Genomic DNA, 24,426 nt, shown 5'->3' with positions numbered 1-24,426 from the left:
AGTCTATGGGATTTTCTAATATCCGTATAAATCCTTTAAAGTCCGTTATTGATAACGGACGTTAGTTTGTTACAGAAGATAGTTACGGAAGAAATAGTTCATGAACTATTTCTTCCGTAACTATCTTCCGTAACAAACTAACGTCCGTTATCAATAACGGACTATAAAGGATTTATACGGATATTAGAAAATCCCATAGACTATAATGGGATTTTCTAACGGACGTATAGAATTTTGTTACTGCTGTTTTCAGCTGATTTTCACACGGATCTTCCTACGGATGTTTAAAAACGGAGGCTTTTGTAGTGTGAAAGAAGCCTAATAGTGTGGTCAATTTTATGAAAACTGACAGGATAGGAGATAAGATATCTGATCTCAGGGGTCCCGATGCTGGGACAACCACGATCTCCGTGCAGCTCCCGGCATTCTGTGCTGACTGCTGCTGCAGAGACTGAGACGTGACATCACAGCCACGCCCTCTCCATTCATGTCAATAAATGTCTAGGGCATAAAATGTCTAGGGCCGGTATACCCCTTTAAGATAAGAGAAGAAAGAAAGACAAAAGGAAAGGAAGCGAGAGAGGATAAAAAAAAAGTTAATAAAAATATAATCGTGAGAAAGATGTATGTAATTCCCAGCAATGACTTGCTTTAAGGGAATGCACCCAAGGCAACACAGAAAAACAACTGTGGACAACATTGACAACTGACATCAATATAACAGACAGAAAACCAAGACCTGCGGATGCTGGATGGGGGAGTTTTGTGCGAATTAATGTTATTGTATATTTTTATCAACAAAAAAAAGTGTCTTTCTTAAATTCTTCCATATGTGAAACATGCCCTTGTGATGTCTTTACTGTTAGGAATGTTCGTGTGTTCGTGTCTATGTCAAGCGCTGCTAAATATTAAGTGTCAAAACAATTGACAAATCAAAATACTATAGTAAAAAGTACCCTAAGTGTTTACAAAATTTGATCCTGCTATCACCAGACTAATTTATTTATTTCTTCAAATTTAAACGTTTGGTTATCAAAAACAATGTATAGAGCCTAGGACAGTCTCTGTAAATGACATAGGAAGAAGAATGGCTGGGAAGGCGGTATTTTCTCTACATTAACCTGTACTTACAATTGCCTGTTATTTACAGGAAACTTCAACGTTGTTACATTTAAGTGAACCGGACAGCTCTGCAGCTTTCACCACTACAACAAATAGTATAGCGACTTTAAGTATGAGCTGATGTGGACAAAGGCTACAGGGCTCGCACAAGCCAGGTGGGGCCTTCAAAGAGCTGATCAGCAAGAGCGCCAGGAGTTGGACCACCAAAGAATTAATATTGATTGCCTATTCTGAGGACAGGCAATCAATTATAAACAATGGCTAACCCCTTAGGTTAACCTCTTCAGGACGCAGGGCGTACCTGTACGCCCTGCGCCTGGTCCCAATGTTTAAAACGGTGTCACGCCATGACCCCACATTACACCGGGTCAGTCCCAGCTGGTATTCATAGCCGGGACCCTGGGCTAATAGGGCGCAGCACCGATCGTTGTGCCGCGCGCTATTAACCCTTCAGACACTGCGTTCAATTTTGATCGCCGTGCTGAAAATGAAAGTAAACGCTTCCCGGCAGCTCAGTCGGGCTGATCGGGAATATCGTGATAAAATCGCGATGTCCCGATCAGCTAGGACGCGAGCGGAGGTCCCCTTACCTTGCTCCGTCGCGTCCGATCTGGGTTTGATTGCTCCAAGCCTGAGCTACAGGTTTGAGCAATTGAGCCCCTATCTCGCTGATCCATGCAAAGCGATGGCTTTGCAGGGATCAGTATAAGATCAGTGTGTGCAGTATTCTAGCCACCTATGGGAGCTATAGCACTGCAAAAAAAAAAAAAAAGTGAAAAAAAAGTTAAAGGTAATTTAATCCGTTCCCTAATAAAAGTTTGAATCACCCCCCTTTTCCCATAAAAAAAACTGTGTAAATAAAAATTAACATATGTGATATTGCCGCGTGTGTAAATGTCTGAAAAATAAAAATATATATCATTAATTAAACCGCACGGTCAATGGCGTACACGAAAAAGAACTCCAATGTCCAAATTAGCGTGTTTTTGGTCACTTATTATATCATAAAAATGACTAAAAAGCGATCAAAAAGTCTGATCAATACAAAAATGGTACCGCTAAAAACTTCAGATCACGGCGCAAAAAATGAGCCCACATACCGCCCCATAAGCAGTAAAATAAAAAAAAGTTATTGGGGTCAGAAGATGACCATTTTAAACGTATACATTTTCCTGCATATAGTTATGATTTTTTTCCGAAGTACGACAATATCCAACTTATATAAATAGGGTATCATTTTAACCGTATGGACCTACAGAATAAAGATAAGGTGTCACTTTTACCGAAAAATGCACTGCGTAGAAACGAAAGCCCCCAACATTTAAAAAATGAAATTTTTTCTTCAATTTTGTCGCACAATGAATTTTTTTCTGTTTCGCCGTGGATTTTTGGGTAAAATGACTAATGTCACTGCAAAGTAGAATTGGTGGCGCAAAAAATAAGCCATCATATGGAATTTTATGTGCAAAATTGAAAGTGTTAAGATTTTTAGAAGGTGATGAGGAAAAAATTAAAATGCAAAAACGGAAAAACGCTGTGTCCTTAAGGGGTTAACATGGATTGGCACTTAGGTTTGCCAGAGTCACTCTGCATTTTTGTTCACAGAATGGGGTTCCAAGATCATTCATACTAGCTGGTAGACCATGCAGCTTCTATATGGCCCCTGGAGGGAGGGGGTAAGAACCTGCACAGGTATAGCTCTACAGTTGCTGTATGAAAATGGAATGAGAACGCCATTACCTATTGTCACATAAGTCTGCACAGGAGCTGTATACACTAGACAGGTAGCATTTCTTTAATCAGAACTTTTTACTAGGTTGCCTAAAATATTGCAAAGTTGTTCTATCACCTGTTCATAATGTTCACAGATTTTACGAAATTCTTACTTGAGGCATTAAAACCTGGCATTTATTGCACTAATATCAGACAGGAATGGGAGGTAAGTCAATATAATCATTGCTAACATACCAACAATGAACTGTTGCCTGAACATAGTTTAGTTTGCACATTCTTTTGTGTAAGGGTATTTTCTTAAGGAATATTAGTTTTCCACACTCTTACCAAAATAGCCACAAGTATGCAAAAAATATTCCCTCACTTTCATGTGTAATCTATATTTCATTGGCCAGGGTACGTTGAAAAAGCAAAACAAGACATTTATTTAGTGATCAACTTAAAGGAAAATTAGAATCTTAACTAGGACTATATTTAGAGCCAATGTAAATGTTTGCCTTAAACATACACATTACAAATGGACAGTCTAAAGGCACACCGACATGCAACCTTAAGGGTGCATTCATACACACAGGATCCGCTGCAGATTTTAAGTTGTAAAATCTATAATTGGGGATCCACTGCTACGGATTTAACAAGTACATTTTTATGTATTTATGCACCAAACACACATGATAAAAACAATTAAAACAAAGAAATAGATTTTTTTCCCATCCAGTGTTTTAATTGTTTTTATCCTGTGTATTTTGGCCAGATTTTTATTATATTATGCAGCAATGTCCTGGTATTCCAGGAAAAATTTTTTTTTTGTGCTGCTGAAGTTATTGTTTTCTGTCTGGCAACCGTGCTCTCTGCTGACATCTTTGCTTGTCTCGGGAACTGCAAAGAGTAGAAGAGGTTTGCTATATGGATTTGCTTCTAAATTGCGTGGTTCCCGAGACACGTGTCATCAGAGAGCACTTAGACAGAAAAGAACTCAACTTCAGCAGCTCATTAGTACTGAAAGGATTAAGATTTTTTAATAGAAGTAATTTACAAATCTGTTGCCAGTTGATATATCAAAAAAAGTTTTTTTTTCCTGGATAACCCCTTTAAACACTGGCATAACCCATGGAGAGAGCCCACTATCCATGTGTTTAATGGAAGTTCAAAAGAGACACTAGGAGGAGGAAACAACAGTGATGAAGACAAGACAGAGACTGTGCTGACTCTGGATGAGGCTTGGCTGCTGGACAGATGAGAGCGATTTGGACGAGCAGCAGCAGCAGGGACAAGGTTTCCTTCACATTGTGAGGAATCTCGATTGTCCCACGATGCCGTGTAATGTGGATCAATGTGCGTACATACAGACATGGATCCTACACTCGGACCCTGGCCACAGCTTACTTTCTGTGTGCAGACATGGCACTGTTTTCTGCATCTGGAATACAGGACAGGTACCACCCCTCCTCTGGAAGTTTTTTCTCAAGGCCAACAAATGCAGTAGGTCCGCTGTCACTACTTCTGAGCTGATCATACCAGCAATACTATGTCTCTTACATTTGACAGATGTTCTGGCCCTATCTCTGCTTTTTATCACTGACAGTGCCACTACCATCCTACTAAGAACAAGTCAACTCCTCGTCACCTGGTTCCTACGTCCAGTCAAAGTCATCATCAAACTCATCATCCCCGCCATTTTTCTCAGCATAAACATCTGAAGTCTGATCATGGGCTCATTGCTCCCCTCAGCATACCCACCATGATGGCTTACAGTAGTATAGGGTTATGCTTGGCCAGTGTTTTCACCTCCACCAACTTTGAAACACACCTCAAAGGCTGTCCTCACACAACTCTTCCTTGTGGCTAATGCCATCATTTTGCTTAGCACTGGGGGGGGATTTCGAACAAAAACACATCATAGAACAGACCATTAGGTAAGGCCACTTCCACCATGCCATGTAAATGTTGACGATGAGGAATTCACTGACATCTGGCTCAACATCATAAAAATGGATGTTTTATCTTCCAAAATAATACAACCCCTGGCAGAAATTGACAACTTTTGCTTGCTGGGCTTCCGCTACCTGTACTTGGTCTGGAAAAATTCTGTGGTGCCTGGCACTGCCACCAACATGCTTACTGGCAGAGGACATGGCCCTTTCCTCTATCCTGTCCTTGTCCAACCATTCCTTTCCCAGACCTTTTTTGTATTTAAATGGGCACTGTCATTAAAACAAATTTTTGCTATTGCACTTCTTATCGTGAATAAAAAAAATCTTTCTAATATACTTTGTTTAAAAAAAAAAAAAAAAAGTTTTCTGTGTTTGATTTGTGTTTAAAAAAGATGCCACTAGGCCTCTCCCTACTTGTAGAGAGCACATTTCCCCCTATCTCTTGGACTCTTCCTGGCCTGGCCAAAGTCCAAAATCAGGAATTGCAGTCTGGATGGCTAAGGTGTGTGTGTGCAGCCTTAGCCAATCATAGCTCATCTCACTGAACTGCTGTGGGCTGTGTGTAGCAGTGTGAGTTTCTTTGTTTTTGAGTTGAAAAACCAAGAAACTGCCAGTCAACTTTCACTCTAACAGCTAGAAATGCTCTGCTTTTGCTAAAACACAGAAAAAAAACAGGTAACATGGTCTAAAAGGCCTAGAAAAATGTCCCTCTCACAGCTAAAAATGCTGCTTTTTATATCATCCAGCTACAATGCTTTTTTTTTTTATTAAACCCAGAAAATCAGACCCAGTGAATTTTTACTTTTATGCTACAAATGCGTTTTTTTGTTAACCCAGCTAGAAATACTCTAGATTTGTTTACACCCAGAAAATACAGGTAACATGAGTTAACAGGCCCATTGAACTTTCACCACTACAAATGCATTTTTGGTAAGCCTGGCCAGAAATGCTCTATATTTGGTTAAACCCAGAACATACGTGAAAACACAGGTCAGTCCACTGCACAATGCTATGCTCAAATTTCTTTGTGTTGTAGTGCAATAGCTTTCTATGGGCTTGTTCTGCAGTCACACTGCTGGTATTTGTAGTGCAGCAACTGGACAAAGTATTGTGGGTCACCGAGGTCAGCCTATTACACAGTTCTTTGCTTAACCCTTTAAAGGACTCAGGGTTTTTCAGTTTTTGCACTTTCGTATTTTCCTCCTTCCCTTTTAAAAATCATAACCCTTTCAATTTTGCACCTAAAATTCCATATGATGGCTTATGTTTTGCGCCACCAATTCTACTTTGCAGTGACACACATTTTACCAAAAAATGCACGGCAAAAGGGAAATTTTTTTTATTGTGCCACAAAATTGAAGAAAAAATGCCATTTTGTAAGTTTAGGGGGCTACCGTTTCCACGCAATGCATTTTTCGGTAAAAATGATACCTTTTCTTTATTCTGTAGGTCCATATGATTAAAATGAAACCCTACTTATAAAGGTTTGATTTTGTCTTACTTCTGGAAAAGATCATAACTACATGCACGAAAATGATTATGTTTAAAATTGTCATCTTCTGACCCCTATAACTTTTTTATTTTTCAGCGCACGGGGTAGTATGATCTGAAGTTTTTAGTGGTACCATTTTTGTATTGATCGGACTTTATGATCGCTTTTTAAATGACCAAAAGTAAGCTATTTCGGACTTTGGAATTGAACGTGCGGTTTAATTAAAAATATATTTTTATAGTTTGGACATTTCCGCACACGGCGATACCACATGTTTCTTTTTATTTACACAATTTATTTTTATTTCTTTAAATGGGAAAAGGGGGGTGATTTTTACTTTTATTAGGGAAGGGGTTAAATGATCTTTATTAACTTTTTTTCACACTTTTTTTTTGCAATGTTATAGCCCCCTCTAGGGGCTATTACACTACACACACTGATCTTCTACACAGATCACTGCCATGCATTAACATGGCAATGTTCAGTGTTATCGGCGCTCGATTGCTCAAGCCTGGATTACAGGCTTGGAGCAATCAATTGCTGATCGGACGTAACGGACCATCCGCTCACGCTCTAGCTGATCGGGACATCGCAATTTCACTGCCGGGAGTGTATTTTTGCTACTTTAGACGCGGCGTGGGATCTGTAGTTCCACAGTAAGTTGCACTGTTCTGCTCATCTTTCTCTTTAAAATGACAGCCGCAACACAAAGCATAGGGTTTTTTCAGTAACTGACCTACCCCTAGGCCGTCTCCCGATCGACCTGGGAGCTGCATGCAAGCAATGATTGGCTGACCTGCGGTCATGTGACCTTGCTGCTAGCTGTAATGTGTCATTGAATACAATCTGTTTGACTACAATAAAGAACTATCCGTTTGATGTGATATAGTCTCTCTTGAGAAGTTCCTTGACCCTGACAAAGAATGTATTTCAGCATCTACTACTGCCGTCTATATGTAAACTTGAAAAACCTTATATAAATATTTATCTTGCAATAATATCCACTTACAGTATATCATATTTTACAGACCATTCTCTTGAGCTGTTTTCTGAAGGCTTCTGTAACCTAATGTCCCAGAACTCGCTACTTTTTTGTTAGTACACAGCGTTGTACAGAGCTTGCTATGCTGAATTGTCGGAAATAATGAGCAGAAATGTGAATGCAGCTCTGGAGTATAATACAACTAGAACTCAAGTTTTGGATGTTTAGATGTTTTTTTCTGTAAAGAACAACTGCTCCAAGATTCACACAATCACCTGGAAACATAAGTTATTCTAGTTTTTTCAATACTGGTGTATTTCTGGGAAATTTGGGTGATACCAGTATAAACTTACAGCTCCCGTAGGAGTTTTCATTCAGCCTGTCAGGACTCCTGAAAGATATTCCATTTGGTTATGCAGCTGTGTGACTTGACAGGTTTGATGTTCAGGAGTCCAGGAAAAGTGGATGACAATTCCTACAGGAGCGGTAATGTCACCCAGCTTTCACAGAAAACACTGTAACTAGAGATCAGATGAACAGAATTCTAACAGTTTTTAAATCATAGGTCAGAACACTGCTAAAAATAAAGAAAAAATGATCATTCCATGAAAGGCCATTGTGTGGTCATATAAAGGAAAAATCCCAGATGTAGAAAGGTTCAGCCTGTCAATGCAGCAAAGCTGAGTTTCCCATTAAACATATAATTATATATATATATATTAGTCAGGATCTAAGCATGAGGGGTAGTGTCAATACCACTTCACAGGTTTTATTCAATTTCCAACATACAAACTTTAAGGAATCCAAAATAACTGTGGCAGACAAGTCGTGCAGGCACTTTACACATGTAAGAATACAGAAAAGAAATACCTGGAGTTCTGGGCTTTAACATAAAAAGCCCCCTCTACTATACACAGACTCAAGACAACATCCAAAAGGTTAGATGTTCCACACTAGGCACATATCTACGCTGACAAATGAAACACTGGCTTCAGACCCTTTACAGGTCACAAAGTAATCCAGCCGCTTCATCTGAGCTTATGAGGACCCAGCACAAAACCTGCGCTAATGGAAAAGGGACTAGTGGGTACATCTCCCGCCATTTTACTATTCCATAAAAACATAAAGGATAGGGGATAAGATGTTTGATCGCGGGGGGGGGGGGGGGGGTTGGGATGGGGGCTTCCTTGCCACAACTGGATTCCAAGAGAAACTAGTTTTCCAAGAGAATCCAGTTGCAGATTGCCGTTCTTGTTTAATATACCAGAAGGCTTGATGGAAACCCAGACAGAACCCCTTAACATAGATATGAACGGAGAGTAAAAATAGGTTTCTTAAAAAGTATGTATGCAGAGCAGGGCATTATATAATTTTATATAATTTTTTAATACTGTCAATGCTGTTAAATAAAGAGGAGAATGGGAGACATGGTAATTTTGTTTGGAAGCAGTAACATGGAATATTCTCACACTGTTAGGTACAGTTAGTATATGAGAAGTAAGGGGGCACTCTGCTCTACTCTATTCATTACTCCCAATTGAAACAAACCAGAAGCAAATGTTGAGTATTTTTACAGCCCATTAAAAGTAGCACAATACAGTCCACGAAAAACAAAAAAAAAGGTTGTGCACCCCAAATGTAGAGTAATACAGTACAGAGTATAAATCTACATTTTTTTTGTAAGCTTAGGAGTAAAAAATATATTACGTATTTAGTGCAATATTCTAAATCTTTGCCTAGAACACAAGAGCTTCTTCAATTTCTCCTAGATGAACAGTAACATGTCACACAGAAGCTTCTGTCAGATAAGACCATGCACGTTAAAATCAACACAGTGGTTAGAATGGATACTTTGGGCATTGGAGTCCTGGCTTTATAACCCAACAAGCGCAATATCTGCCACAGAGTTTGTATGTTCTACCTGTGTTTTTGTGTGGATTTATCCCAGCTACTCTGGTTTCATCTCACACTACAATATTAGTACAGTGCCACCTAATAGGTTAGTGCTATATAAATAAAGGGGTTCTTTTTTAAGAAAGCTGTCAATAAATGTGTTTTTTTCCCATTCAAACTAATAATATCAAGCAAAACACAGAAATAAGAATAAAGAATAAGAAACAAGAATAAATAGCTCTCTAAAAATTACTACATTTTTGGCATTTTGGTTATTTGGTACTTTGATTGGTAGATGCAATCTTCTGTGAAACTTCTGAAATACACAAACTGTTATAATGAGAATGCAAAACAAAGTCAAAGGGCCACAAGCAACGCAGATGAAAACAAACCAGGAGCTCTAGTTTTTTAGTTAGTCTGAAATGCCACTTCAATCTTGAGAAAGGATTTCGGCCCAGGAAAAAGCTAAGTGGGGGGGTAAGGTTGAAAATAAAGAAAAAAACAAAGGAAGACTTGAAACATAAGAATGTTCCTTAGGGAAGAATTAAACAGTCTACTATGACAGTTTAGGCATTCAAGAAAAGTATTTGAAATACGAGAACAAGTCACGTGTTTGTGAACCGTCTGCTAAAATAATATCTCAATAATAATAGCTATACGCGTGTTTAATATAAAATAAATTATAATCACTACTAAGGTAGTAATATCCTTGCCACACAGCCATTTCATACAAGTGATGCAAAAGAATTTACCCCTAAGACCCAAAAACCATAAGATTACATCATATTTGGACTAAAGATAAGACATTAGGATTCCTGTCTTGAATGCAAAGAGTTTGAACAGATATTGTCAGGGAAGGACATACATGTGACAATAATAATAATGAAAAGAACAAGGTTTTTGAGAGTACACTGTTTCTATTGTAAATGTTCTATCAATACTAAATTACACATAATAGTAGTGGTAACAATAGTAATAATGAAAAGTTTAGAAAATATCCAGCAACATAGAAGAGAAGAGATTATAAATTACCTTGTAGAAAACATAACTATGAAAAAAAATTATAATTCTCGAGTTTTTTTTATGTCTATGTACCTGTGTAAAAATGTAACAAAAAAATTAGCAAAAAAGACCCCTAAACTTTTAAAGTACAAAAACTCTGTGAATATAAATAAATTAAAAAATCATAAAAGGGGTTTCTAAATCTCAGACGTAGACTATTGTTCTGTCTGAAACACTGGCTTGTAAAAATATCAGTTACTTGTCTGCTACCCGGGAGAAAGATGTGTAAGTGGCTTGTTTACAGACTGGTTGCAATCACCATGAAATTGATTCTTTGAAAGCAGACTTTTAAGCATCATGTGGTGTGGATAAAATGTGTTTCGTGAAAATGTAAAGCAAAGAAAAAAAAAAGAAAATGTAAAACTTCGCATTAGTCTTAGGAACTATTTGCTCATTATCAAGACAGAACAATGCTTAAATAATGTATTATAATGCACCAACTATGCAAAATATTTTCTATTAACCACAAATGTGGTTAAGAATAGAACCTAAAATGAATGATACTAGAGATCACACACACTGTAATAAAAGATCAATGTAAAAAGATCACTAAATGTTATTTATTAGTTTTAAGGATTTGCCAATTGAATTTATAATTTAATGTTGATATCTATTTAAAAAAAAAATATATATATACACATACATACACACACCTCTATCTCCCTATCTCTATCTATTTATCTATCTATCATTTGTTAAAATAAATTGAAAATTTGTTAAAAATGTTTAAATACAACTAACTTCTCCATAATATAATCAATTTGCACATTTACTAATACAGTACACTTTAATATTGTTTAACTTTTACTAAAGGTTATTACATGTTTCAAACTAATGTATAAAGCAAACAACCTAAACAGCTGGACAAGGAGCCCAATGACAAAACTAAAATCCCCCAGGCCGATGCCTGGGATTTAAAAAAATACAATACAAAACAAAACAAAAAACCCTTGTATACATCCCACTCCTAAGACTTATGTCATTCATATAACCGCCAAGACGGTAGTGCTCCAGTGTATCACGATGTGGAACCATATTTGTTGTATAGGAGGGAATCCTAACACTGTAGAGTAGCAAGTAATCACAGTGACCGAAGGCTACAGAGCTCCATCACTAACACAATGAAGACATTATTATTGACAACTTGTATTCAATCGAGGACAGATTATCCTTCTTCACAGTAATAGGAATTATAATATTGATAATAATCATAATTTATATTGTGCCAATAGATTCTGCAGTACTTTACAATTTTGGGGGGGAATAAAAACTAGTATTAGATATTCAAACAAGAGGAGTGAGGGCCCTGCTCGCGAGGAAGCTTACAGATCCCCATACGATTTCTCATGGAAATGTTTTTGAATGTACCCACAAATAATGTTCATAACAAGTGGTAAACCACTACTGTCATATCTGCTCTTCCATATGGGTAAATTACCCAAGAAAATTATTCCCAATCACATTTGCCTTTTCACGAATTTGTGTTTTAGACATGTCAAATGTAAAATGCCATCCAAGTGAAAAAAATAAATAAAAATCTACCGTATTTAAGAAGTCCGAAAAGAGCAGACTCTGTTCTTTTAAAGTAGAAGATCAGTGCTGTTTTGTGTGTGTATGTGTCCAGAGATTACACTAAGCTCCCTTAAGAAAATGAGCTGGCGATGAACAAATGTCTGAGCCTGACAATTGCCGAAGCTGTGTGTTCTTTCCTAGGAAAAACACAGGGAACTAGCTTTAAAGAGCTCGCCCTTAATGTTTGTGTAGTAAATAATTACAGCCAATGATACTGTATTAGCAGAAAGAGATACCCAGGACTCCACTCAGCTGGAATCTAGGAACACATCAACTCCCGTCAGGAGCTCCATTATAAGTAAATGCCATTGTAAATCTGGTCATAGGATTATTCAGGAAATGCCTTTCATGATTAAAACCAAGGCTAAGCATGACATTATAATGACATTTAACCAAGTTTTCTCACCATTCCACCATGGATCTACATTATCACCGTCTGGTAGTGAAAGCTGACTTTCACATCATTTCATTATCCCAGAGACACTCGAGACACATACTGCTGTCAATCACAACGCAGAAAAACTCAGACGGGGATGAGGCAGCAATATCAATGTATTTTCTATTTACTGCAGGAAACAAAAGTGTTATCTGAAGTGGGTGGATTTTACGGGACAAATTGCTCGCCGATATAAAATACAATCATAGACCAGATAGGCGGTGTGTACTATCAGGGATGTGGAAATTCTATCGCCCGATGCCCGGGACATGTAGTTCCGGGTGCTGAGCAGGTGAATTTTTCATAGATTTGGCCCTGTATCAGGCAAGCAGGGTGGGGCCGACTCCCCCCCTTTTTTTTATGCGGTGAGGTGTGCAGGAGCGGATGCAGACTTGCATGGGGCATCCACTGTGGAGGTAGCTGGAGGGCTTACCTCTGCATTCATGGCTGCCCCCACAGATCTGCATTTGATTGAGCCCGCCTTGAGCAGGCTCAACCAAATGAACACAGATCAATGGAGTTCAATAGAACTGCATTGAGCTGTATTAGGAATCTAAAAGGATTCCTCCTAAAAAAAAAAAAAGTGTAGTAAAAAAAAAAAAAAAAGTTTAATAAAAGTTGGAAAACACCCATTAACCCCTTCCATATTAAAAGTTCATATCAACCCCCTTTTCCATATAAAAATATGTAAACATAATAAAAATAAACATATTTGGTATTCGTGCGTGCATAATTGACGAACTATTAAAAAATAACATTTTATATCCCGTACGGTAAATGACGTTAACGTAAAAAAAAAAAACACAGAATTGCGTTTTTTATGTTTATAACATCATATCGCCAGAAAATATGAAGTAAAAAAAGTGTTCAAAAAGTCCGATCAATACCAATATGGTACCAATACAAACAGAATATTACGTCCCAAAGAATTAGCCCTCATACAGCCCAGTATACGCAAAAATAAAAATATTATAGGGCTCAGGGATTTCTTTTTTTAATAAAAAAATTTAAAAAAAACAATTACTACAACATGACGGAAACTAAACAAATTTGGTATTGGTGTAATCAGGCCGACCTAAAGTATCAATATAATATGCAAGTTTGACCACAAGGTGTATGGCAAAAAAAAGAAAAAAAAACAAATTTGCATTTTTTTTCAATTTCACTTCACAAATATTTTTTTTTGTTTCAGAGCATAAGTTATGGAAAAATGAAAGGTATCATTACAAAGTATACTTGGCCCCGCAAAAAACAAGCCTCATATGGGTCTGTAGATGAAAAACGAAGAGTTATGGCTATTATAGGACGAGGAGGAAAAAACGAAAGTGCAGAAACTAATAAAGACCTTATTTACATATTATTTTGGTTGAAATTATTTTATCTACCAGGACAAGTAGATTGTGTTCCGCTTTAGTCCCTTGGACAAGTAGTTTTTAAATTTCCACACCCCTGACTACAAAAAGAGAAGTTTGTTGCAAAGTGACTAACGATTACAGGGGATGTCCCCTTTAGATATTACTATTCTGTTAGAAGTGTCCCCAGATGTAAACTGCTAATATTACTGGAACCCCAAAAAACAACAACATCAAAAACATCAAAGAAAGGTCCTTAATATAAACTTCTAGTCATGAGTAAACAATATTACCAAATTAACAGGAGCTTTGCTGGATGACACCAACCCCAACATACTTTGCATTCTAGATGTTCTAATAGTTTAGTGTTCCTGTCATTTACATAAAACAAAGACATGTATTGTAATAAGTGTGGTCTGTAAGGCATCATGGCTTTGAACCTTAGAGTTACGAATGCTTTTTTTTTTTACACTTGACACTTTTGCTATATTTGCATTATTTATATGTACTAAAATCAAGGTGTGTGCTTAAAGGGGTTATTCACCATAAGGTGATTTTAGTACTTACCTGCCAGACAGTAATGGACATGCTTAGGAAGGACCCATGCATGTCTTAGGGCTAAATGTCTGTGTTGTAAGTCCATTATAATGCTGCTGCTATCTTTTTTGTAAACTGTATATTTCCTGTTGGAGTCCCTTCCCTCCCACTACAAGTCCCCGGATCCCTTTTTTGTAAGTGTGAGGTCACTTTTCTTTCTCCCACACATCAGGCACTCCACCCATTGCAGCAAAGAAAGGCTGCTTTTAAACAAGGCATGAAGAGAGTAGGGATCCAGCTCGAAGGAAAAATAGGTCCAAAAAAACATAACATTTAATTACATTAAATGTTACGTTTTATTGGACCTATTTTTCCTGGGAGCTGGATCCCTACTCTCTTCATGCCTCTGTCTCTACGGGGAATAGTGGTTTCCTGCATCCGTGCTTCCAGACCCCATACAAAGTGCCTGCTGCTGTGTCAAGAGTGGTGAGCTGATCTATGACTTTTTCTGTTCTTTTGCTGCTTTTCAACACCTGACTAATAATGTAATGTCTTGCCAGCACTGCAACCTGGAAAAACCTGAAAAGACACTAATTTTGTATGCTGTTAAAAATAAACATCGGGAAAAAGTTCACATAAGAATTGTGAGACCACCATAAAACACAGGTAGAGACACTATAATATGAACTACACTAACTTTACAGTCCCTGTAGAACAGTCCCTGCAAAGACTCAAGTCACGCATCCGGAAGTGTTTTTATATAGACCTAAAAAGAAGCAAGCGTTCACGTCACATCACTACAGTGGTAAACTGGGATTTCTTGGGTCCATTAAAGAAAAGGATTCTGAATGTTTTGACTCCATCTATACAGAACATATATACAAGCACAATTAATAGCACATACAGGACACTAGATTTAAAAAAAAAGTTTCTTTTGAACAAACTTCTAATAAATAGACCTTCTTGGCACGTAGTCAAATGGGAGAGGTCTTCTTCTGGACCTTTTGAATTCAATTATTGTGGGCCTATTCTATTCTTGCTATAAATTTCCTTTCCTCATACACAAGTATTCTCTTTAAGAATGCTGCTAAAGATAATCCCTGGAGAAACAGAGGCAGTCAGCCATAAATGTGTTCATTGGGCCAAATACAACAAAAATACCAGTGGTCTAATATATTCCAGGAATGTATGTTGCATAATCTGCTACAATGTTAGGAAGGAAAATGTCTTCATTTTAAAAAGAACTTTGCAATGATTTGGTTAAGAAACTCGATCTTCCAGGCATTATGAGACTTCTAATGTGATGACACAACCAAAAAAATATAGAAAGACAAATGTCAAGAATGTTTTCTAGCTGTTTAAAAAACAAAAACAAAACCCCAAAACATAAAAAAACAAAAAATAAATAAATGAAAACTCAACAGCGGCTGCTTGGTAAATTATGTGCACTACTGTTCTCACAAGCTGATAATTCATGTCTCCTTAATGGCCATTTTTGATGGATAGTCTGATATTTGCCAAAAAAAAGTTACCAATGGTTCTAGGAGGTTTAGACCATAAAAGCAGGGGCTGAATATATTTAACTGATTATTCTTATTTTATTTTTTTACAATAGTTACCATTTACACAGATTATAGTATATAACAGTTGTTGCTAAAATTTATTAGGCCTACCTCATCTTTTTCAGAGTGTAGATCGGTGCACAGCAACTTTTGGGAGCTGGACGTTCTTTGCCTCCATAAACTATCTGATTCTATAAGGCCATTTTTTATTTATTTATATAACAGCCTAAGGTCACATCCTGAAATAACAGTAGGTCTAATCTAGATCCCTATGATTCATTCAGTTTGAGTCAGTAGACTTGAGTTCAGGACAGGACTTTTAACCATACCATGGACATAGAAAAATATGTCTCTGTACTGCCCAACCTACACTATCCATTTGCTGCAATTTTATGAGTTTGAGAAAAATATATGTTTGTTTGTTTTTTAAACACTCTTAATGACCACACATCCACACTTTTCAGGTATCTGGTAGACAAATCGCAATGCACGAGTATGGGTTTAGGTACATGTACTAAGACATCTTCCAGGTGCAGTGTATCTACCAGTCACTTACTATTGGTAGATACACTTAACAGCTCTGAAGTTACAGGGTTACCAGTACAAGAGCTCCTATTAGTAGAACTAAATTAAAGTGTTTCTATTATTGAGAAAATACTCAAAAGAGTAATCATGATCACATGTTGTGATATTCTGTGACGGACTTCTTACAACTCTCATATTCTAAATGCCCAGCACTAGGCCGTTTTAATATTTACCATTGACTTTGTCTGCTATGGGCATCAAAAATCCTGGCTACAGGGAATTTTAAGGTAAGCGAGTCATCAGCAGGTCCCCACAATCAAGTTTTTATGGCTATCCTGTGAGTGTGCTAAAAAACTGTCTTTGTGGTGTTTTTATCTGAGCTAACTTTACCAGAGTTGGATGCTGGTTGTTCCTCTTCCATTCCATTTCAACACTGAGCTGACATTAAAGTGTATCCTATTACCCTTCACCTGCAGTAAGGCTAGATACGCTGATTTTCTTTCATACATTTACCTCACATACCTGTTCCTTAGATACAGGTTATACTGTCATAATATCCTGGATGGTTTTGAACTGTTCTGGAAGGCATAAAACATTGAGAAGACCCAGCATGCTAACCATATATTCAATGCATGAATAAGCCCTACACTTGATACTTGGTTGAAAGGTCTGAGAGGTGACAAAGTGATCATCAAAAGTAATTTTCATGTTGTCATCAGAATAGCTTCTTATACTTTATCCTTTCAACAAAATGCTGTGTTCTGCAAACAGCCTGTTGATGTTCCAGATGGCGTCCCACACCCAACAACTCAACGTAAACATATCTATTAAAAGGAAGTGAATGAGAGAAAATGTCAATCACTATTTCAGCTCATTTGTTCACTTGGGCTCTTCAAGGCTCTGCTGTCGACATGTTGACTAATGCAGATGTTAATGGTGCTGGGAAGGAATCCTGATGGTCAACTGTCTCCAACAATAGACATTCCATGGTGTCTGTCCTCACCGAGACAATCACCTATAGAACACATAGGTAACAATGCAGCAAAAAATACTATATACAAGCACATTCACCCAGGGCAATTATTCAGTTTGGTGCCACTCCCTGATGCAGTGATGTATACAAATCCATATATGTTGTCATGTATACATAGCCTGTCCTGGCATTGCTGTTGTGCTATCCTCAACAATGTAAAGCAGCTAGTCTATAATAATATTAATAGATTAATTCCAGGATCCATAAAGAACAGATTATGTAGCACTATTTTTCCCAGGTAAACTTCCAGGCAGCATGGCTAAAGCCTAACTGGCGCAATTAAAATCAATGGTGTCCATCAGCATGTAAGAGGATCCAGCACATTCTTCTGCTCCTATTATGAAGTAAAATAGTGCCTGATAGAGGTTTAAGATTTTTCTTTCTTATTTATTTTTTATATATTTTTTTAATAGACGTAGTTCTTGACATCAGTAGTATAAATATTTTGTGGACATATTTACCATATATACTCAATAGAAATGTGCAATTCGTTTTGTCACGAATGTATATTGTACGAATTTTACCGAATTTGTATGTTCGGATTGATCCAAATTAACTAAATACATATTTCGAATATTTACGAAAAAAACAATAATCCGAACAATGCATGAACGAAAGTTGAAAACGAACTAACGAATGTATTCGTTAAATGAGTATCGTCAGTAATGAATTTATTCAATTTATTTAATTGCTCCTTTTATTACAAGAGGATCATTAAAGTTTGTTGAAAAGGTCTGGCCTGGTCTATCTGCTCATTCAGATAGACTAACTTGGTTGTTTCCGTTACAAGTTAGAAATAAAGAATCTATCCAAATAAATTAGGCTGAATAAGTAATAAAACATGAATCTGAAAATTTTTCCGACTGTGTCCGAAGACAGAATGAAACAAATTATTCCATCCCGAATGTTGAACAGAACCGTAATTTTTGGTTCTGCACAAGTCTAATACTCGAGGGGATTGGGGGGGGGGGGGGGGGGGGGGTTTGAGCCGGTCCGGGCCATCCATCTTCACCGGGAGGCCCTCTTCTCCGCTCCGGGGCGGTCCCGGACTAGTGACACTGCATTGATGCTGCTGCGCAGGGACATCCCCATCGGAGTGCAGACGGTCCCTGCAGCTACTAGGCAACAGGACCGTGAGAACTGGGGAGGTGAGTAGACAACGAGGGGGGGGGCTGTATGAGGACGAAGGGGGCAGTCTGGATGATGACAGGGCGGATATTGACTGGGGTGATGATGACAGGGGGGGATTACATGGGGTGATGATGATGGGGGGATTGACGGGGTGAGGATGACAGAGCTGATGACGACAGGGGGGGTCTGGATAACGACAGGGGGGGTCTGGATAATGACAGGGGGGGGTCTGGATAATGACAGGGGGGGGTCTGGATAATGACAGGGGGGGGGGGGTCTGGATAATGACAGGGGGGGGTCTGGATAATGACGGGGGGGGGGTCTGGATAATGACAGGGGGGGGGGTCTGGATAATGACAGGGGGGGGTTGATGTATTTCCCACCCTAGGCTTATACTTGAGTCAATAAGTTTTGCCAGGTTTTTGGGGTGAAATTAGGGGCCTCGGCTCAGATTACAGTTATGATCGGCATCTGCATTTTACAAATGGGCAAGGGTCATCTAATAGGGCCCTTACAGTGTCATGACTTCTGACAGTGACAATAGTTTGGACAGAAGCCAAGTAACAATATACAGAAGCAAAAGAGCCGGAAAAAGCAACTGACTGAGGGTGGTTCTAATAGCACAATCACTCTCCTGATAAACTCCTGTGTGATTCTGGGTATAGACTTTTATTCTATCCCCTGAGGATGTATAAAGGGTTAAATTAATAAAATGACTGTAAGCTTTGTGTGAGGGGCCACACCTGTTTCAGGGTTGTACTGCTCCCGTCAAATCTAGCATGTCATTGTGAATTGTGTGATCTCATCATGATAGAGCTTGAACTCCATGATTCACAGTAAAAATTAAAATGAAAAAAAAAAACTATGTTAAAAAAAAGCATGTATTCACTGCCGGAATTTTATTCTTCATAGTACATAAAATATTTTACTATTGAATCAGTAACAGAGGCTTAGTCATAAAACATGAATGGGGTTGGCAAGGATTAAATTCCACCCATCAACTATAAAACCACTTCAGCACTTTACACATAGTGTTTTTTTTTTTTTTTAAAGGACTGAACAGTTGCTTGTCTACATCGGCTTTCAAAGTAAAGAAGAAGCCTGATCTCGTACAAGCAGGTACACTGTGTCTTTAAAGTGCGGGTAACAGGAGAGAAAATCCTGAATGATATCTACTGTACAAGAAAGACTACGTATACAGCTCCACAAGGTGTATAGTAGAGAGTACATACAAGCATATACAGGGGTGTTAACATGCCAGTCTTCCCAGAGTCCCAGATGGTAAATGTGCCTAGTTCTGCAAGCCATCCAAGTATCAGAGAGATGGATAAATAGAGTTGTGATTTGTGTAGGAAAGATAGATAACTGCCTAAGTGGTTCTCAATTACAGCAGACACAGGGCTTGCTTTCAGGACTCCAAGAAAGTTTGGTGAAAGGTCTGCTGCCTTAGGGGGTAGTACAGTAGAGGGGCAAGTATTCATTAGATCTAGAAACACCAAGAAAAAAAATACAACTTGATTGCCTGTGAATCACTTTAATATGACAGCAGTTGTTACTCCATTGTGATCTCGTGTTAAACTCGTGCTAAAATCAACTACAATACCATTCCACATACAAGTGCCTATGACTAGGCTGCACTACAAACTATAGAAACTTATTTCTGTCCAAAAACTTCACCTGACAATAAAAAATAAAGAAATGTGATGTGATCAAAATCATCAATTTTTGCATTCAAATTTTTTTTGCGTTTACGCTGTTTACAGTGCAGGAGCAGAAACATAATAATGTAATAGTTGGGACAGTTAGGCATGTGGCTATACCAAATATGTTGTTTTTTATTATTTTGTTATATTTTTTTATATGGTAAATGGGAATAGGAGGAGGGTTAATTAAACGTTTAATATGCAATGGGTTAATAGAGGTTTTTTAAACTTTTATCATTTTTTTTTCTTTTTTACAATTTATTAGTTCACTTAGGGAACTTTTAGGAGGAATCACTAGATTCCTCATACAGATCAATGGATTTCCATAGAACTCCATTGATCTGTGCTCATTTGGTTGAGCCTGCTTTAGCCAGGCTCAATCAAATGAAGTTCAAGGGATAGGAAAAAAGACCTTGATAGAGGAGCCCAGTAAAAAGTATCACAACCAAATAGAGGATGTGAAGTAAAATCTTGTTTATTGGATAAGTAAAACAAGTTAAAACAATAACGCATTTTGGGGTATACAGCAGACTAAACATGTGGGCTTTTAAAAAAAGCCCACGTTTAGTCTGTTGTATGCATTTTTCCAATCTGATGAAGGGGTTGCTACACCCCGAAATGTTTTATTGTTTTAACTTGTTTTACTTATCCAATAAACAAGATTTTACTATCCTCCATTTGGTTTTGAAACTTTTTACTGGACACCTGGGCGCCTCTATCAAGGTCTTTTTTCCCTATCCCTTGAACTCCATATCAGGATTTCCTCTGGTTACCTCCTGAGACCTTGGGCCTGCACGGGATCTCGTACACCTCAAAATGAGGTTATATGCGCATTTACTATAAGCTCAAGGTGGGCGGCCACTTTATAGAGTCTTCGACTCCCCCCTCCTTGTTCACTCAATACCTTTTTCTTTTATTTCTTTTCTACCTCTACACGCATAATCAAATGAAGAGCCATGGACACCAATGATGCGGATGTAAGCCCTCCGGCTACCTCCACGATGGATCGCCCCCGCCCCCAACTGTGCTGTGCTACATGTCCCTGTAGATGCCGCTGTCAGCTTTGCCAGCAGCAATCTAAAGGGTTAATAGCCGTGGTGGCACCCAGCTACAAGAATTGGCAGGGACCTGCCGGGTATGGTCGTTAACCAGTTAAATGACAGACATCGGCCCAATCTCCAATGTCCGTCAATACAGGCAGATGTCAGCTGCTGATAGCAGAAGGCATCTCCCATTTATGACGTGGACCTGACCCACGTGCCCGCATCATGTCCGCTCACCCGACCCATGACGTACATGTAAAGGGGCATTTTCGGTGGCCTAAATTTCGGTGCATCCATAATCTATATATATATATATATATTTATATTTTAATCCAGGAGTCTATGGATAAGTTGGCCTGATTTCGAGACCCCAACTTCTTAAAATTGCAGTGTGTGAATGACCCAAAATAATTGTGTTTACTGTCAGAAATATTACAGAGAATATCACGGACATATGGCAACCTATGGAGCACTATACAGACTTCTGCATGTCTTTATTGTAATAATGAGATTAACAAGGGATTTATGCCAAAATGAGGGCATATAGATCTACCCCTATTCCATAATCAAGTATATAGAAGTGGGCCCTCAATCTCCAGTTGCCAACGAACAGTCATTTGTACATAAAGTGATCAGTATTTATTGCTAACCTGGAATTTCTACACCCCAGGGAATATTTCGACATTTGAAAAGTTGAGGATTGTGGTGTGGACTGCACTTAAATAAGATGAGCAACAGATGCACAAACAAGATAGAAGAAACCAGGGAAAGTTCTGCAGCGGATGAGAGAATAAGCACTTGCAGAATATGAATCAGGCCTCTCAGGAGATCCATTCTGACAATAATATATGACAGCTGGGTGCAGCAAGTAAACTCTTCCACGTGTGAAAATAATTGTCATATCTAAGCTCAATTAAGCCATTGTGTTTCTAATCTACAGATAAATACAGACACATAAATGTATCACTCGGCACATTGCATTCCAAAAAGGCCAGCTGCTAAAAGTGTTGTTCAACAAGTTAAAGAGTGTCCAGACAACACGCAAAGACCCAGAAAACCTGGCAGCTCTCGGTACAATTATATCAGATGATGGCATTCAATACTTTGGGTAGAAATGTTTAATCAATTCCAATGGTTATAGCAATAAAAGATGAAAGATGTTATAATTGTATGATGGAAAATGACCCAACAATGCACGTAGAGGCCTGATGGGTTCAAAAGTAACAATGATATAAAAAAGATGGAACAGAGTCAAGGGACTCTTCCAAATTTGAAGTGCACTGTGAGAAAGACAGGGAGGTGAGGCCCTATAGCAGGGACAGCTGCAGTCCATCACTGACATTTTACCCTCTGAGGCCTGGAGAACTTTAACAGACCTATACAAAATAAGGCTATTTGGTAGCACAATGGATCAGATACCACTCCATGAAGGTTCCAGCATCTTAAAAAAAAAAAAAAAAGGAAGCAAATCTGCCAACAAAAAGATTTTGACAGGTTTTTCGTCCAAAATAGTAGACAGGCTTATTTATGTGGAGATAGGTTAAAATATATGGATAAATGTATTTAATCCGATCTCAGTTTGACCTCAAAGGTGCTGGTCTATTGTTTAATGAGGAACTGTGGTGTGTTCCAAAAACTGAAACTGTCCGGATCCGCATGCAACCACTGTGCTTCACTAATACTTCCTTTTTTTTCTTTATCTTATAGCGCATCCATAGCAATTCATTTTGGTACCTGATATGTTTAAGGCTCACATCCCATTGACAACTGAGAAATCGGGGCCACCCCACTTACAGTCCAAGGGCTTAATGCATTGGTTGTCAAATGGAAGTCACCACCGCACCACTGTCAATATGGAACCTGGAGGGCTCTCCCCACTGACAACTGAGCAATTATTACTGATCTGTTAACAGTATATGCCCTAGACCAGGGTTTTTTAATGAACTGGTGCCAGAAAGTTAAACATATTTGTAAATTACTTTTATTAAAAAAATCTTAATCCTTTTAGTACTTTTTAGCAGCTGTATGCTACAGAGGAAATTCTTTACTTTTTGAATTTCTTTTTTGTGTTGTCCACAGTGCTCTCTGCTGACGCTTCTGTTATTGTCAGGAACTGTCCGGAGTAGCATAGGTTTGCTATGGGGATTTTCTCCTGCTCTGGATAGTTCCTGATACAGGCAGCAGAAAGCACTGTGGACAACGCAAAAAAGAAATTGAAAAAATAAAGATTTTCCTCTGTAGCAAACAGCTGCTAAAAAGTACTGAAAGGATTAAGATTTTTTAATAGAAGTAATTTACAAATCTGTTTAACTTTCTGGCACCAGTTCATTAAAAAAAAAAAAAATGTTTCCACCGGAGTACCCCTTTAAGTACCCCCAACAGGACATGATTTGAGAATATCCCATACAGAGAACACTTGTGGTGATACCTAATGCACTGACCATAACTATATCATATGTGAAAGACCAATGACATCCTAAAACCTTATGTGCCTTCCTTCTGTGCATACTATTACTTAACCAACCTAACCTTGACAATTCCTAGAGGTATTTGACAGAAGAATGCAATGCTGCCACGCTATCTAGATTCCGATCTAAATTATGTCTTCTAAACAGAGACCAGGAACAGTGATTAAACTGCAGATTATTCCAACACAGAAGACTCGGAGCAGGTATAATCCGTGCAGTCAAGCAAAGAAAAACAAACAAGAGAAGGTGCAAGTGTTTTCTTCATGCTTAGCATGGAATCCGCACCTTAACACATGACATTTCTAGATGGGTGCAGGGGGAAAACGTCTTTGTGTAGCAGTCATCCCATTTATTGCTGGGGGGGGGGGGGGGGGGCAGCACTGGTATCCGAATTCCTCACATTACATGACCACCTATGTAAAAGCCTGGTTCATCCAATCCGTAGGACAGACCTGCTTGTGTATCAATGGATCGTATGAAAGACTATTATGTCTAGCTCGGCACCTCCAGACATATTATGGTTAAACAGACCATTAAGTGCTGAACCCTTCACAGCCTTACATCAGAACTGGAAAACATTTTCAGGTCAGGATTAAACTTGCCAAGATTATGATTTCCCTAATTACAAATGTCACTTTTTTTCTCAATGGACTAAGTCTGAAATAACAAACACTGAATACATTACCATCACATTTCGTAAAGTGAAAAAAAAAGTCACCCAAGTTCAGAAGTTTTTTTTATTGTTAAATCCTAGGCAGAACAGAGGGATGTAGGAAATCTCTTACCTTGCCAGCTGTATGTATTAAGATAGCTGGTGCGCTAAATGGAGACATCGAGTCATTGTA

At 38.3% G+C, this 24,426-nt stretch overlaps 1 protein-coding gene across 2 annotated transcripts in view; it reads right to left on the bottom strand.

Moving 5' to 3' along the window:
• ARL15 (ADP ribosylation factor like GTPase 15) overlaps window positions 1-24,426 on the bottom strand; it is a 263,307-nt gene that overhangs the window by 1,901 nt on the left and 236,980 nt on the right. The gene's annotated exons all lie outside the window — the stretch shown is intronic.

This window comes from Hyla sarda, chromosome 1 (genome assembly GCF_029499605.1).
Source record: "Hyla sarda isolate aHylSar1 chromosome 1, aHylSar1.hap1, whole genome shotgun sequence".
In the NCBI taxonomy this organism is placed as follows: Eukaryota; Metazoa; Chordata; class Amphibia; order Anura; family Hylidae; genus Hyla; species Hyla sarda.
The sequence above is the reverse complement of the archived record's forward strand: the minus strand, read 5'-3'. Positions and strand labels throughout refer to the sequence as shown.